This window comes from Lagenorhynchus albirostris, chromosome 4 (assembly GCF_949774975.1).
Source record: "Lagenorhynchus albirostris chromosome 4, mLagAlb1.1, whole genome shotgun sequence".
Taxonomy (NCBI): Eukaryota; Metazoa; Chordata; class Mammalia; order Artiodactyla; family Delphinidae; genus Lagenorhynchus; species Lagenorhynchus albirostris.
This window is the reverse complement of record NC_083098.1, coordinates 5,330,092-5,347,704: the sequence shown is the minus strand read 5'-3', so window position 1 is coordinate 5,347,704 and position 17,613 is coordinate 5,330,092. Positions and strand designations below refer to the sequence as shown.

Below are 17,613 nucleotides of genomic sequence, written 5' to 3'. Positions count from 1 at the left end.
TTTTCTACTGGTAATTTAAAGGACAATTAGAGCTCATATAACCTTGAAATATGAATCCAAAGAGCGCTTATTTATGTGGCATATTTTATAATGGTAGCCTTTTGCATTATGCACGTTCTTAATGAAACAATTATTGTATCATTTTGTGCTTTTACCTTTCCAAAGAACTGCTGCATTTCCCTGACAATTAAGGTCATGTTCTGGTTCACTCCATGAGCTTTGGTTTGCTCCTACCCAGATCCAAGCTTGCGATGAACAGTGCCAGCTCTGGTTAACGTTTCCATCAGACTTAAGAGGAGATATTACAGGGAAGTGCAAATCAAAGCCTGCTAAAATTCTGCTGCCGACAATTACACTGGGGCATGAGTACATTTTTCATTTATATCAGCGGGTCAGATTAACAAGGCTGCATTCCGCATTATCATAAAAGGTGGATCAGGCTGTCAGTTCTGATTACTGTTAAAGCAGTGGCATTTCAAAGAAGGCTTTGCCAAAAGAGATACATCTATTGTTAACTAGTGGTTTAAATGTATGTAATTATTGGCTACTTTTTGTAGGATGTTAGAAGCTTCTGTCAATCAAAGGTCAATTTTTTTTTAATGTTCCCCCTTTTATTTATTTTTTCTTTTAGGTTAATTTCTCTACAAAATCAAACCCCTTTATGTAAGCTTAATAGAAGAGAAAAATTCTTGCATTTTAATAGCTTCTTGAGTAACTAAACCTGTTTAATTTAAAATACTGCAATGCTAATTACTATCCTAGAGGAATGTGTGAATCAAGCCCAAGTTTAAGCAATTCATCCTCCATATTAAATATTTTAAAAAAAGGAATATCCTAAAGTCATTCATGTTAAAAGAGATCAGAGCCCAGCATTTTTTCTATTTCATTGTCTTTGGGGTAATGGTGTCTGTCTCCTGGAACACAGATGAAAATTGCATTTAATTACTCATTGTTTATTCCTGTGTAATATGAGCAAACATCACAGTGATTATGCCATTGTTTCTACAGAACTGGAACATCAAATAAGATCTTTCTGTCCCTGTCAGGAGAATAGTGCATGAGTTATAAACCATCTCTAGATTTTTAAAAATGTAAAAAGATGACTTTCCTACAGAACCATCCTTAATCAAACAACCATGGTTTCTCCAATAGCACTCTCTTTACCAAAATTAGGTCAACTTAAATACTCTAAAGTATTAAAAGTTGCTGTTGGAAAATAAGTCATGCATCTTAAGGTTATGTTCCTAACTCCTTCAGCTGTGCTTCAGCCCTGTCCTGGCACTACTGTTCTTTGATTATTTGATCACCATCACCACATAGACTACCTGTATTTGCTTTATTTTGTACTAAATATTTTAGTTTTGTAAAATGTTTAGTTTTGTAAAAATCACAGTGAGGACTAGTTGGCAGAATTGTTATCTCATTCATGGTCATTATATAAATCCAGGTGATCAGAGTTTAAGTTTCAGAATGTTAACAATACACTACTTATAACATTTCTATAATATGTTTTTTAAATAATGCTTCATGATAGTATAGTTCACATAAGAAAATAAACAAATTGCAAGTATAAGTTTTGATATATACCATATCACTAAACTGAATGTTACCAAGCCCTCTGAAGTTTCTCCCTCTCCTGCCACCCACTACCCAGTCACTTGCAACTTCAAAATTTAGCCATGAAGGCGACTTCTGAAAATCAGTTTAATTTACCTGCTCTAATGATACATAAATGAAAAAATTTAAATATTTTGTGTTCAATGCTTTAAGTTCTTTATAACAGTTTGCTTGAAGCTGTGATTTGTTCATTTTTATCGTTATATACTATTCCACTGTAAGAATATACCACAATGCAGTTACCCCTTGTGCTGCAGACCAGTGTTTGACTAATTACAAGGCAGGGGGTCAATCCCAACTTTGCCTGTCTTTTGAGCCTGTACTATTTCTACTACACTTTTATTTATTTTTCAAAGTAACTGGAATATGGTGAAAGATTGTATTCCAGGCTTTGCAAAGTTAACACATGGAGATATATACATAAACACAATACAAAATTTACCAAACCATAAAAATGTTTCAGTTCTTATATTTTTCATAGAAATCTAAGCATTCAAAAGGTGAGTGTGTTCTTACACATTTTTATTGTACTTGTCTCTATATCACAATTTTTAAATTAATTTTTATTGGAGCATAGTTGATTTAAAATGCTGTGTTAGTTTCTGCTATACAGCAAACTTAATCAGTTTTACATATACATATATCCACTCTTTTTTAGATACTTTTCCCATATAGGTCATTACAGAGTATTGAGTAGAGTTCCCTGTGCTATAGAGTAGGTTCTTATTAGCTGTCTATTTCATACGTAGTAGTGTGACATATACACACTATAAAATAGACAACTAATAAGAACCTACTCTATATCACAATTTATATTTGAAAAATATACTTTCTTGATTTTAAAATATTTCAGTATGTGTTATGCTTCCATATACCATGGTTCTTTATAGCCTTTCCATATTAATAACTTCAGAATGTTGAGTGGTAAATTTATCTTATTTCTTTTGTCTTTATAATAACTCATATATTGTCAACCACTGATAACCTGTTGATGGTTAATTGTGCATCTGGCAACAAGTTACAGATAAATGGGGACTCATCCTTAAATCTCTTAATGCCTCACTGTGTGAAAATAAAATTCTTATTGGCTATCAGAAAGTCAGAATATCCCAATAACTGACTTGGGATGTTACCAGATGGCTTATGTATCTATTATTTTTTTAGTTTAAAAATAATATTTACTGATCTAGTAATTTTAAGACTTGGGCAATCCCTTCCCACAGCCATGAGACTATTTCACTGTTTTTGCCACTGCATTATTTGAAATAAATCTACCATAAAAAATAGAAAATTGTAATGTTGAATAGGATCCATGGGGATTGAATAATTTTCAAAGTAGGAAATATACTTGAAAAATAACACGAGCGTAGCAAAACAAAAGAAGTTGTGTTGGCTTATGATTAAGCCACTTAGAACAACAAATAACACTGGAACTTAGGAAATATGATTTCATTCTTGTTAGCAAAAGAATACTAGTTCTAATCCATGAAAATTCATTCTACTGTAGAAATACAGAAAACTTGACATTAATCACAAAATATTTTACTTGTATAATAACAACAACATATATAATTTTTTCACAGAAAACACAGAGAACATGTATTGTCTAATTTTTTATATAATGTATTTATTTATTTGGTTCTCATTTTTTAAGCACCACAATGCCTGGGTATTTACCAGTTTAACTTTCTAAATGAAGGTCAGAAAATTATTTTAAAAATTCTATTATTATCCTAATTTCTTCCACTTTTTCCAGAATTTACAGGGCATCTAGGTCATTAATTATGTTTAGATTAAATGAGGGAAAACTTAAAAAATCACGTATTGGGGATGTAAATATTACCAATAATAAAATTCAGTGTGGTAAAAGCTGCAGTAATCTACCCAGTTATAAATTATATGCAACTATAACTTTAGCCTTTATATTAGGGCACTACAGTATCTTACTATCTTTTACAGTCTTCATTTACATTATTCAAAAATAAAAGCCTCTGTTAAACTTGATTTATGCAATGAAAACTAGTAATGCTGAAGCTGTGTATATAGCTGCTGCCATTTAACTTTGTGTGTAGGGTGGGGGGTGGATGTGATGTGTGTGTGCATACACACAACTGAGGACCAAAATATGAAAACAGCACAACTTGGGAAGTACCATTTTGTATACAGTCAGAGAAGAAGCAGTATGCAGAGGAGTAAGAGAGTGGGTTTCCGTGTTTAAATCCACTTACGGAACGTGTTTCCTCAGGACAGTTACTGAGTCTCTCTCTGCCCTGGTGGAGGTGTAAATAGGACCTATCCCGTGGTGCCATAACGAGGGTTAAACGTGTTCACGTATAGAAAGGGGTTAGAGTTGTGCTGGGAACTTACCCGTATCCGTGCCTCACCTTCACACGGTAGATGAGGTGATGGGGCTGAAACAAGAAAGAGCAGATGTTTGTAGCATTCCCTCCCACCTCCCTGACTCTGTTGTTTTCTCTATTTCTCCCCCTTCTCTTTCACAGGCTTTACATTCCTTTCAAGCTCTGAAGTCTTGAGATCCCACTGGCATCTCAATGGGCTTCTCACTTGATTCACTCTCTGTCGATCTTAATCACGTGATTTTATCTACAGTTTATCTATTCAATGATGCATTAAATAATGCAATGATACAGAGAGGAGGAGACTACCAATGATACAGTAATAGATAGAACTTGACTCATGTAAGTTATGGTTTGGAAATAAACACAGAAAACAAACATATAAACAGAGGGTGTTATGGAAGCACTACACCTAGACACAAGGGTCTTAGTCAGAAAATGGAAAGCTCTGTGGGAAATATATACTTAAAAGTTGTATGAAGGATGCATAAGGAACCTACCTCAACATAATAAAAGCCATATATGACAAGCCCACAGCTAATATCAATGATGAAAAACTGAAAGCTATGACATCAGGAATAAGACAAGGATGCCCATTCTTGCCACTTTCATTCAACACAGTACTGGAAGTTCTAGCCAGAGCAATTAGGCAACAAAGAGGAAAACAGATAAAGGCATCCAAGTCAGAAAGGAAGAAGTAAAATTGTTTCTATTTGCAGATACATGGTATTATATATAGAATAATATACACAGAAAAAACTGTAGAATAAATGAATTTGGTAATGTTGCAAATTACAGAATCAATATATAAAAATCAGTTGCACTATACACTATGAAATCTATACACTAACAAACTTTCAGAAAGGTGAATTAAGGAAACAGTCTCATCTGTAATAGCATCAACTTCACTGAGTCCACTGATTCAATGTTAATCTCATCTGGAAGACACCCTGACAGACACATCTGGAAATAATATTTAATCTGGGCATCACATAGCGAGTCAAGCTCATGCATAAAATTAGCCACCTAAAGTTTACCCCTTGTCAACTCGGCAGCCATATGCATCTCAAACCATATTCAATCTACAAATAAAGAGAAAAATAAGGTTATAATTACACCTAATGTGACAACTATCTTGCATTCAGCCAAAACACACACTAACTTCTTCCCTAGAAGATATGTAGAAATCATTGAGTGATTTTTGCTCTTCTCCTTGATATCCTGTAACTTAAATACTATGATATAAAATCAATACATTTTATACTGTGGGATGATGTAATAAGAAACGAAAGAAAGCAAAGATAGATGATAGATAGGTAGATAGATAGATGGATAAACACATAAACATGTTCACAGTAAAATAAGGAGGGAATACTCATGACAATTACAATTCTTGTTTCTCCGACTGGTCACATGGCTGTAGCTGGTATTTATAACTTCCATGTTCCATTATCCATTCTGTATCCCCTTTGCCTTCAGTGAGCCCATCAGCTGGTGGTGGTTCTTTTACCTCATGGGGTGACCCAGAACTTCATTCCTGCAAAGTCTAGTCCATTAATGGTCCTGCCTGGGTTGGGTTGTTGTGGTTTTCCATTGGCCTCAATAATGGAGTATGGATACCAAGATATGCCCTAAGAGGTCTCCTGTATTCCGGTTGTATTCTTTCTTATCGCCACTGGGGAGTCGCAGTCACCTTCACTATCAGGGTCAGTCACCCCAGCCAACACCGTGACTCCCTCTTTTGCCTGTTGATTCAGAGATATGAGGAGCCCAAAGGGGCATGATGGCAGTTTTTACTTCCAGTTCAATAGAATCTTTCTTGTCTCTCCTGGTGGAAGCCTTTCTCCTTCTGAAACTAAGACCTCTAGGCCTGCAGAGCACAAAGTCATGGAAACTGGAAGCAAAAATTTGGCTAAGGGTTTATTAGGGATAGTGGTGTGTGGTGCCACTCCCTTGACTCCTGGACCCGTAAATCGTGGTTCTGGGAGAAACAACACCATATATTGGAAGCTTATACACAGCAGAAACAGCTTTTTGGAGAAGCTTTCCCTAGCTCAGGAAGACAGTGTTACCTATATGATGCTGTTTCTGAGTCCTCAAAAGGCCATGCTACCATTCTGTCAAGGCAACTGCATAAGGATGGTGGGAACTATGGTAATACCAGTGAACGCCATTAGCATGAACCCATTGCCGCACTTTTTTGCTGTGAGATGGGTTCCTTGATCAGAAACAGTGATTTTTTGAAAACCATGGTGGTGGATAAGTCCACTGATGGTAGTTTGGGCAGGTGCACTGCATGTAGAGAAGGGAAATTCTTGTCCAGAGTAAGTGGCTCTTCTAAATACTAAGAACAAAATGCTGTCCCTGCCATGATGGAGGTGGTCCAGTGTAATCAATCTGCCACCAGATAGCTGGCTGATCACCCCAGGGAATGGTGCCGTGTGGGGCCTCAGTGTTGGTCTTTGCTGTTGGCAGGTTGGGTATACACTCAGCTGTGGTCATAGACAAGTCAGCCTTGATGATCATAAGTCCATGTGGCTGAGCCCATGCATCACCTCCATCCCTGCCACCATGACCACTTTGTTGAGAGCCCATTGGGCAATGACAGAGATGGCAGAGGAAAGAGGCTGACTGGTATCCACAGAATGGGTTGTCTTATCCACTTGATTATTAAAATCCTCGTCTGCTAAGGTCACCCTTTAGTGAGCATTACATGGGACACAAATGTCTTCATTTTTTTGCCCATTCAGAGAGGTCCATCCACATATCACTCCCCTCATTTTTGGTCACCAGTTTTTTAATCATAATCCTCTCAAGTCTCTGACCATCCAGCCAAACCACTGACCACAGTTCATGAGCTGCTATATAATCATATGTCTGGCCACTTTTCTTTCCAATAAAGTGAACAACCAGGTGCATCGCTCAAAGTTCTGTCCACTGGGAAGATTTCATTTTACTACTATCCTTCAAAGATGCCCCAGAAAGGAGCTGTAGTACTGCAGCTGTCTGCTTTCAGGTGGTGCCTGCATGCCATGCAGCCCCATCTGTAAATCAGGCCCAAGTCTTCTCTTCCTGTGTCAGCTGATCATAGGAAGATCCCTGTGAGGTCATAGGTGCTGCGTGGGAGAGAGGCCAGAGTAGCAGAAGGAGGACAATGGGCATTTTGCCACTTCTTCATATAACTCCCTTGTGCCGTCCGGGCCTGCTAGGGCCCAGTCAGGTGTATACCACTTCCATTTAATGATAGAGTCCTCCTGTACTCACCCAACTTTATGGCTTGGTGGGTCAGATAACATCCAGTTCATGATGGACAGCTCAGGTCATGGTAACTTGGTGGCCCATGGTTAAGTGTTCGGTCTCTACTAAGACCCAGTAGAAGTCAAGAGTTGTTTCCCAAAAGGAGAGTAGTTATTTGCATATGATGGCAGGGACTTGCACTAAAATCTTAAAGTCCTGTACTATGATTCACCTATAGGGGCTTCCCAAAGACTCCAAACAGCACCTCCATCTGCCATTGACACATCAAGCACCATTGGATCTGCTCAATTACATGGCCCAAGGCACCTTAGAAGGGATATCTTAATATGGACCACACCACTGGACCTCCAAAAATTTCACTAGTAGAAAACTCATGAATTTTAGATTTATTTCCTACCCTGTAACACACAAATGTCTTATCAATAGGTCTAGAGTAGTTGTTACGCCTTGCATACTAGGTCCAATCAGTATAATGTCATTGATATAATAGACCGATGTGATGTCTTGTGGAAGGGAAAGGTGATCAAGATCCCTGAGAACTAAACTGTGACATAGACCTGGAGAGTTGATATACCCCAGAGGTAGAACAATGCAGGTGAATTTCTGGTGAATCTTATGGGCAGGTGTAGAGGAAAAGGTATTTGCCAGATCAAAAGCTGCATACCAGGTACCAGGGGATGTGTTAAATTTCTGAAACAGTGAAGCCACATTTAGTACAGTACCTGCAATTAGAATCATCACCTGGTTAAATTTTCTGTAATTCACTGTTATTCTCCAAGATCCACTGTCTTCTGTACAGGCCAGATTGGACAGTTGAAGAAGGATGTGGTGGGAATCACCACCATTTCATTAGTCAAGTCCTTGATGGTGGCCCTAATCTCTGCAATCCCTCAGGGGATGTAGTATTGATTTTGGTTTACTATTTTCCTAGGTAGTGCAGTTCTAAAGGCTTCCACTTGTCCTTTCCTACCATAATAGCTTTTATTCCACATCTCAGGGAACCAGTGTGGGGATTCTGCCAGTGTCTATGTATGTATATTCAAATTATGCATTCTGGAACTGCGAAAATAACCACAAGATGGATTCATGGGCCCACTGAACCCATTGTGAGGTAGATCTGATCTTAGATAATCCATCAATTACCTGACCTCCATAAGCCCATACTCTGACTGGTGGGCCACTTGGACATTTTGGGTCTCCTGGAATTAGTGTCAGTACAGAGCTAGAGGCCAGTTATCCCTAAAAGTTCTGAGTATTTCCTTTTCCCCAAAGTATAGGAAGACTAGAGCTTCCTTAGGGAAAGGGCTGGAGGAAGATTAATAGTAAAATATTTTAGTAGTGTTCTTCCTCAAGGGGACCTGACCTCTCCTTTATTCAGTGGGCTTTGGGGCTATAAATGGGCTCAAGTCTAGGATTTGATTGATGTCTCATGACTCTCTGCTTTTCAATATTCAGGCTGGACTTGTGTTCACTGAACCTGAAATTTTTCTGCTTTTACAGGTATAGTAAGAGTTTAACAGGCTTTCTGTCTATTTCACTTCCAGGAATATCATCATCAACTAACCATTGATCTGCACAAGTCAGAGTACTCTGATTGCTGCTTTGACTCTGCTGTCCATTACGATAATCATGGCCACCTTGCCTTTGGCAGTTGAGTGCTGCCACTTGGTCCCTGGCACCCCAGGGATGAATGACTCCCCTCATGTTTAGGTTTCCCAGTTCAGTGACTGCAGCCCCCACTGTAAGGTCTGTCCTACAGAGAAGTGTGATCACAGTGATCTCTAAGGAGGCCAGGGCTCCCCTCACAAATCGGTTCCTCCCAGTTTCCATGAAAGATACGCCTTCTGGAACCTCTCCATTGTAACATTTCAATCTCTCTAAGCCTTTGAACCCCTTCCTCTAAATTAAACTAAGGCACATCCAGCAATTCCAGTTCACTCACAGTGGGCCCCTTTTTGGTTCTGTTTCGGTCAACAAACCAAACAAACTTAGATTTAAAGCTCTTTCCAATTCTGTTACAACTGCAGCATTAAATGCCCAATCTCTTTTTGTTGAGCTCATATCAATAAATTCAGGCTGATCCAACTTTATGTTCCTTCAGCCATTACCCCACACCCTTAATATCCATTCCCAGAAGTTTCCTAGCTATTTTTCTGTAAAAATAAGGAAACTGAAGTTGTTACTTTGGACTGTAGCACAGCTTCTCATGGGTTACACTTTGTACCTCACCTTTAGGGGCCTGCTGGAAAATGAGTCTAATTATAGGTCTAGAAGCAAAGAGGGTGTTGGGATGGGTACTGAGGAGAATTAAGATTGTCTTGTATGTCAGCTTCCTCAGGGAAGACTATTAGAGTTTTCTAAGGCAATGCAGGGTTAATCTCCTCAGAAGGAAGTGGAGAAGACAATATCACTAGGGTTAGGGATGCTACTGCCACTGTGAGTGGAGAAACCTCTTCCACTAGCAAGGAAGACTCATCAGAATTTAGGGACTCGATATTCTCACCTTTGTAAGGGTCTTACCATATGTCCCCATCTCAACCTATGGGATCCTGTTCCTTCCCGATCAATGCCCTCACTTTAGCAGTAGACACCCTGCGAGGCTGAGAGTTCCGCTTGCATTTTAATTCAGCCATTCACAGGATAAAGTGGTGCTTTTGATTTCTAACAATTTTAACCCTGCAGCTACAGGAGACAAGGGTTTCCTTCAGTGGTGCACTCATAGAAGCTCTTGGGTTATTTATGTGCTGCTTGATCTGGGAATTCTAAACCCTGAACTCATCCTTTTCTTTCACCACTTTATCCAGTGACATTAAGAGTAACCAATCATTATATTCATCAGTTTTCCAAAAATGTTCAAAAGAATCATATACAGTCGCTTAGCTCCTTGTTTCTTATAAGTAATTAGAAGCATAGTATAAAATAAGCATATTTTTTGCATATCTCTATAAACAGTTCATATCATGGACAATCAGTGTCCTGTTTATTAATGGAAGTATAGTCCTCAGTGTCTTTAAATCTAATAAGACTGAGGAGGCTGTTCCAGAAACCCGAGAACCAATTCAGAAAATTCGTTCTCTCATCGTTAAATTCTGTCAATATTTCTTTAGAAACACTCTTGTTTCCAAAGTTTGTATTAGGGTTCTCCAGAGAAACAGTAGATACAGAGATAGAGAGAGAGATATAGATATCTCTAGCGGAAGAGCTAGCTTTATTGTGAGAAACTGGCTCACACAATTATGGAGGCTGTAAAGTCCCATGACATGCTGCCTGCAACCTGGAAATCCAGTGGTGTAATTCATTCTGAAAGGGCAAGAGAATATGAAATAAGATGCCCTAGCCTAAACAGTAAGGTAGTAAAAAATGAAGCAATATGTGAAAAGGAACGTTATTCATATAAAGTGTTAAATGAATAGAACATTATATATAATTTGCATATATATCATTTAATGAAATAATATTTTATTAATTTCTGCATGTTACATTTATGTTATATATGTATATATATTAAATAGGTCATTCTTATGGATCATAGCATACCATTCATTCTGTCTTCATCATTTAATTCATTGTAAGTTAAATACTATTCTTTCCTCCCTACCTTCTTTTCTTCCTGATTGACTTGCTATCTTTTTTCTTTTTTTCTTTTCTTCTTTTCTTTTTTTCCTTCCTGTCTTCTCTAAGCATTAATTTATTTAGTACTGAATCTGCTAAGATAACATACTATAACAATTTAGAGTTCAAATTTCAAAGCCAATCATCTGAATGTAAATTCTGAATGTCTTTGGTCACTATGCCTTAGTTTCCCATCTCCAAAGTAGACATGGCAGTTCCTACCTTATAGTGTTGATGGAAAATGAAATCACTAAAGCACATAGACTGACCAACATCTGGCCCACAGTAAATGTAGCATTATATTACTCCTTGCCAGATATTGTGATAGATAAAACAAGATGATGGTTGGCCCCTGCTAATAACCTTTAATAACCCAAGGTCTACAGAAGAAAAGCAGCGTTAGACATGAAACAAATAACTGTAATAATAATGTGGTATTTGATTACCAATGTAGCAAAATACTGCAGTAAGATAGAAGAAAACTCTCTTATGTAATAAGGAAAGACTTCACATAAAATAAATATATTTGGGTCTGTGTGGTAGATTGCCAGTGTTTTATCTGATTCTATTAAGTCTCCTTATGTGTATAGAACTAGAATCTGGTGACTACCATATCCTGAAGCAAACCACAATACATTGGATTTTTGCATTTGTAGCCATTTGTTTAGTCAATAGGATCATCAACAAAGTAGGTATAATCTCATAGTTAACAAACTGAAAATAACAACTGTAACTGAATAATTGACAGGACAAGACAACATGAAATGGACACACCTAGCTGCAGTCTCTGCCTTATGGAGCCCTGTGCTGTGGTTGGATTCATGGAGGGTTTACTAGACAAAGCAACCACTAATCTGATACCTGATATAGGAGCACGAGTTAACCGTGGGATGGCAGGCTGGATTGGGGGAAATGATTTTGCTGATTTTAAAGTAGATCTTTTCCTCTGAAATTATTTTGAAACAGTAGTTCTGTGTTAGTGTGCTAGTTAAAGCTGTGCAATGAAGCAGATATATGTTATAAAAGCTGCACATAAAATCATAAAATATCAATCTCTTTGAGTTTATAGCAGTATTGGTCCAAATGTAAAAATTTTGCATATCATCAGTTTAGGTACAATATTCCTATATGAAATGCTAAATTTCTAACTTGATCAAACAAAATAATAAATTTTAAAGAAAACAGTAGGCAATTTCAACTCTATCTTGCAAACTTATAATATTATGATTGCCCTTGTAATCTAAAAACGCTGCCCTAATGGATAGGCAGTCTCTCTTTACCTACAGTTTCTCTTTACCTAGCCACAGTGTCTGAAACAAGACCTCCAATCAGGTATAGAATTTTAAATAAAAATAAAGTAAAGGAGAATAAATCATTTTTCTTAATCTGCATTAAAGAAACAAGAGAATGAGAAGTTTGTGGTTTTGGCACTAATGCAGAGAGAATGTGGGTTTTGGTGTAAAAATAACCCTGGGCTTGAATCCTGGTGCTAACAGTAAGAACACTATCATTTCTTGAAGTAATAAACACGTGCACTCACACTATTTGAATGTTATGCATGTGCATACGCATGTGTGTACAACACAGTACAAGGTACACACACAGGCATATATCCTTATCAGAAGGAGCCTTGTGTACATTATCCAATTAACAGCTCACAACATATAAATGTATTTACTACCAGACCCTTCATATACAACGAGGAAAACTAAAACTCACAGAAACAATGCAATGTGTCTAAGATCTAATGGCCAGCAAGTGACTTAGTTGTGATTTGAACTCATGACCATGTGACTCTTAACTTCTATTCAATGATGCCTTCTTTTCACAGTCCTTACTAGCTGCTAAATATCACCTCACTGTCACTCCACATATATGATGTTCTTCACCTATACAAGAGAGAGTGATACCAACTGCATTATAAGCATATCATAAAAATGAATGTGATGCGCAGACACACGCACTTATAAAATACTGACTTTTTCTCCCTAAAGGGAATACAACATTTTCACTATCTTATCTGGTTTTCCATCTTGCACTGTATACAGTACACTGAAGAATTTGCTGAGGAGTTTCCCTCTTTTAACAATCTGAATGAGATAAAGATATAAATACAGTACAGCAGCCTCTCCCCCCTTATCTGAGGTTTTGCATTCCAGGGTCAGCCAGGGTCTGAAAATATTAAATAGAAACTTCCAGAAACAAACAATTCATAAGTTTTAAATTCCATGCAATTTTCAGTAGTGTGATGAAATCTCACACCCACCAGTTCTGTCCCTCTGGGGTCATGAATCGTCCCTTTGACCAGCATATGCACCCTATACACATTCCACACCAGTTAGTATGGGAAAAGACATAGTATGTGAAGGATTCGGTACTTTGTGCAGTTTAAGGCATCCCTGGGGGTCTCGGAACAAATTCCCCATGGAAGGGGGTAGGTACTGTATTCAGTTCCTGGCCCATGGCAGGTAGATTATAATTGGTAACTGATAATTCTTATTTGTTTGTTATTATGAAACTAAATCAAAATCACAAAATCTCAGGACTTCTTGTTATTGTTTGGATATTTTTTGGAATTCAAATTTAAAATTGTGTTTGCTCATCCACTTATAGTTTCTAACAAATCTAAATTCATAGGATATGAAATTTCATTGCTTATATATAATTATATGGTACTTTTAATATTCTGTTTCCAACACTTACAGTTTTAATACCTTGCCAAACATTCCCAGGCATATTCTCTCTCTCTCTCCCTTTATTTTCTTGTTTCCTTATTTTGTACCAAGGACTGATATTCCTGCAATTCCTATTTTACATCTACTTCCACAACCCCTGTAAGATAGTTTATAATTATGACCTCTAAAAAATAATAGCATTTATTTTAGTAACACAATTTCTCAATCTCCTATTAGATTATAAAGGTCATTGTACAGAGGTGATTTTGCCCAATCATCCAAAAATACTACTTTAACTTTACTATTTTATTTCTCAGAAGTTTAAATTTTTAAAAAGTGTGTAAGAAATATAGCCTCTTCTGTTCTTTTAAGTCTGTAAGTGGTACATTAAAAAAAGAAAATATTCAACCTTCAATTTTAAAGCATGAATTATTCACCCTATGGATACTTGAGTCTTTGTGCCTGGCAGGCAGAAGTGTAAGCACAGAGATACTGGTTAATGCTGCTAGAAGTCAAACCTCTTGACATCTGTTCTCCTGATAGCCCCTAAGCAAAAGAACTTCAAATACAGTATCTCAGATCAGCTCATCAGAATCAATTTCAGTCTTCAATCAGTTAGTGCAGGCTGACCTTATAGTGCCTGAAGAATCCAGCAAAAACGGATTACTTGTGTTTAAAAATCTACTTGTGTTTTACCTGTGAAATCAGAGCTGAATTTGACCTCAGAAAACTTTTTTGACTTTTGACTAGACTTAGCGATGACTTTGTTGGTTTTCATATGAATTGTCTAAGGAAGAATTACAAGGAATGTGATTTTTATATCATTATTTTATGTAGGCTATCAAATTTTTAAGACTTATGGATTATACTTGAAATTTTCATTTCTAAAATTAAGATATAATTGAGGCATAAGTGAGATTTGTTTGCTCTCATGGTGGTAATTCAGCCACATTAAAACGTCATATCCAAATGATCATTTGTGCATGCATAACGCATTGTCATTTTCCCAGAAGAGGGTTATTCTCTTCTTATTAGACTTTTTTTAGGCAATCTATTTGCTGATGAGTACAAATACCTAAGTGACACCATGAAGTGTTTACTATACATAGTTAATTAGAAAGATATTTACTATACAAAAAAGGAGATAATTTCAAAGCAATTTTGTTTTCTCATCAATATTAATTTATGTTACCAGATTAAAGTTAATATTCCATTTTCAACATTTAACTTTACTTTCAGGGGACTGTTTGTTGTTTATTTTCTGTCATTACTTTAAATAGAACAAATATTTTATAACTTTGGTCCACGTGGCATAGCATTTATCTGCATAGTCAGATAATGTATTCTTTATTACAGCATGTGGTCTTTATCTTAAATAGTTAACTTCATATTTCTTTCAATGTGGAAGTAAAACAAATTGATGTCTTTATAAGCAATCTTTGTTAAAACTTGAACAGTTCTAAAAACCTGAAATGTAATAAAAATTTGTTATTGATAACTTAAGTATTGGACATATTTTTATAGAATTCTCATAGTTCATTTTGACCAATATATGTCACCTATTTTTTGTAAACAGTATTAAAAACACATATGCTCTTTGAAGTTCTCTTTCAACACATTTTATATTCATTCATTTTCTTAAGCACCATAATTATCTCAAGGATATGGCCTCTTTGCTATCTTTGACATTATTCCAGGCATTTCTGAAAACATCATCGTTTGTCATTTAAACAATATTTTCAGCCCATGTTAGTTTCTTCCTCCAACATCTGAATAATTCGCTAGATAGGAGGTCTAATTCCTTTAATGAAGGTAGTTTATGGTAACACAATCATCACAGGCTGTGTCATCCCTTATGGTTATCAGTTCCATGAAGGGTTATAACTCATGTAACTTGGGTTATTTCAGAGACTAAGCAGGAAAACTTCAAAACCAAGAGCTTGACAATATTTTCAGTATAACTGTAGCCTCATTTATTTTCTTACATTGCTCTCTAAAGATTTTTTTCAAATACTTCACATCTGCTTTGCATCCGAACTATCACTTATATTTTACTCTCATTGCTATGTTGTTAATTTTTTTCCATGGCCAGAGGAAATAGAGTATTTGAAAATACTTTTTACATGTAAATGATTTTTTAAATGCCTATCTTGGATTATATAGCCTGTTGGAAGTTTCATCCAATTATATAACATTGTGGTAATAAACTTATACACCAGACTAGAGGTCACAAAATCCTATCACTTATAGGATGCTGCACTTAAAAATAGGGTTATTCACAGAAAACATTGGAGATATTTGACCTAAGAAAAAACACAAATTATGAGTAAAGCCAGGATCAACATTCAAAATGCCATAGATCATCCACCACCTTATCTAAATATTTATTTATTTGTTTATTTAACTTATTTTCATTAAACTTTTTTTATTCTTGTACATTTTTAAGGGTTACTTTCCATTTACAGTTATTACAAAATGTTGGCTATATTCTCCCTGTTGTACAATACACCCTTGAGCCTATCTTACACCCAATGGTTTTTACTCCCTACTCTCCCACCCCTATATTGCCCCTCCTCCCCTCCACCGTGGTGAACACCAGTTTGTTCCCTATATCTGTGAGTTGGCTGCTTTTTTCTTATATTCACTAATTTGTTGTGTTTTTTAGATTTCACATGTAAGTGATATCACACAGTATTTGAATTTCCTGTCTGACATTTCACTTAGCATAATGCCCTCCAAGTCCATCCATGTTGCTGAGATGGCAGTGTTTTGTTCTTTTTAATGGCTGAGTAGTATTCCACTGTGCATACTTTACTTTCAATGTAAGTATACTTTGCTTACTTTTGCTCCTTTTTAGGGTTTGCTGAAGATGGCGGTATATAGACTGAATTAGCAAGGGCTGCTGAGGTTTATTTGGGTTTATCGATTATAGAACAGGCTCCTCTAGAGGGGTGTGAAGCACCAAGTCCTTTGAGTTTTAAGCTGTTGCTAGTAGTACTCTGGCAGATAATCTGCTTCCTATGATTGTTTGGGTTTACAGCTAAGCATAGTGGGGTATCTAATCCCAGTTTGGGTCTTAGCTATCATGTAGTCAGGGTATGTTAAAGTCTCTTTCGTAGTCTATTTTTACTTTAATTATTGGCTTTTTACAGCTTAATCAAGATTTAACTTTATTTTGTATTATTCTTTAACACGCTTTACGCCATAATTCTATTAATTTGGGTCATTCGTATGACCGTGGTGGCTGGCACAAAATTTACCAACCTTAATTCATATGGTTTAGTCGAACTTTCGTTTATGGCTTAATTCTCATCACTGCTGTCTCCCATGGGGGAGTGGTTGAGCAAGGTGTTGTGAGCTACTGGTATAGTGTGCTTGATACCTGCTCCTTTTAATCTTAGTGACTTAGAGGGCATTCTCACTGGAGGGCAGATACTTGCATGTGTAATTCTATTAAAAACTAACAGAAAGGCTGGGATCAAACCTGTGTGTTTATGGGGCTAGTAAGCTCATCTAGGCATTTTCAGTGCCTTGCTTTAGAGGTTGTTTAAGCTATATCCACTTGTTATACATAGGTGGTGTTTGTATGGCTGTGTTGTGAGGCTTGTGTCAGGTTTAGTATTAAATTTTTGATAAAATGGCTGATGAATCTAGGGAGATGTCTGTCTGTATGGGTGGTGCATATCTAAGTAGATTATTGGTACGATGGGGGCGTTCTGAGGCTGATTTGTTTTGATGGGTATATTGTTTTAGATGGGGTTGGGGGAGAGTGGAATGCTATGTCTATTGCACATATGTACATGTATAATATCATTATATCCTGTGACCACTGACTGAATTGCACACCATGGATTGTTGATGCTGCTAAATAATCTTCAATTAAAGTCCAGCTACAATTTGCTTGACTGTGTTAAGACCCTTTAAGGTCATAGCTGAGTCCAAGCATCCTCCCTAAAAATTAAAAAATACCAAATGTATGAAATCGCAGTTATGTGTGAGCATGGGCTGATAAGTCATCGAGATGTCTTATTTAAGGGGAAAGAGTGGGCGATTTTAGGTGCGATGGCCCTGAAGTAAGAACCAGATGACTGATA

The 17,613-nt window shown here is 36.7% G+C and overlaps 1 protein-coding gene across 3 annotated transcripts in view; it reads left to right on the top strand.

The window, feature by feature from the left end:
* Positions 1-17,613, top strand: part of FSTL5 (follistatin like 5) — a 630,648-nt gene that overhangs the window by 84,611 nt on the left and 528,424 nt on the right. The gene's annotated exons all lie outside the window — the stretch shown is intronic.